This window comes from Octopus bimaculoides, chromosome 10 (assembly GCF_001194135.2).
Source record: "Octopus bimaculoides isolate UCB-OBI-ISO-001 chromosome 10, ASM119413v2, whole genome shotgun sequence".
Classification (NCBI taxonomy): domain Eukaryota; kingdom Metazoa; phylum Mollusca; class Cephalopoda; order Octopoda; family Octopodidae; genus Octopus; species Octopus bimaculoides.
This window is the reverse complement of record NC_068990.1, coordinates 58,674,170-58,674,734: the sequence shown is the minus strand read 5'-3', so window position 1 is coordinate 58,674,734 and position 565 is coordinate 58,674,170.

The window sequence follows — 565 nt, the reverse complement described above, 5'->3', positions numbered from 1 at the left end:
ATTCATAGTTGTTATTCTACGGGAATCTTTTGAGAGGATTACGTCTGATATTTTCTTATTTTGGTAGGGTTTTTTTTTTATTCCTCCTCTTTACATTCTGTATATTGGAAATTTGATTTGTGAAAAATCTGAATTAAAGGGGGAAAAAATTATATCAAGCACTAAGATCAGGTGACTGTAGTGTAAAAGGTGTTCTTTTTGCAGTTTCTCCTGATCCTTAACGATGTTGCTATTTATAAATACTTGCAGAAATACATACTTGCCTACTACATACATGAATACAGCCATGCATCCATGCATCCATCCATCCATCCATGCATCCATCCATCCATCCACCCATCCCTCCTTCCCTCCATCTATCCACACTTCCATCCAATCCATCCATCCATCCATCCATCCACCCATCCATCCATCCATCCATCCATCCATCCATTCATTCACCTATCCATCCATCAATACCTATGTACATACATACACAGATCGCTAGCGATAATACCTTTTTCTATTTTCTCTTCCTGTTTATTTCTGTGTTTCTTTCTGTCGAAGAGTGTAGGCTCGAAACGTA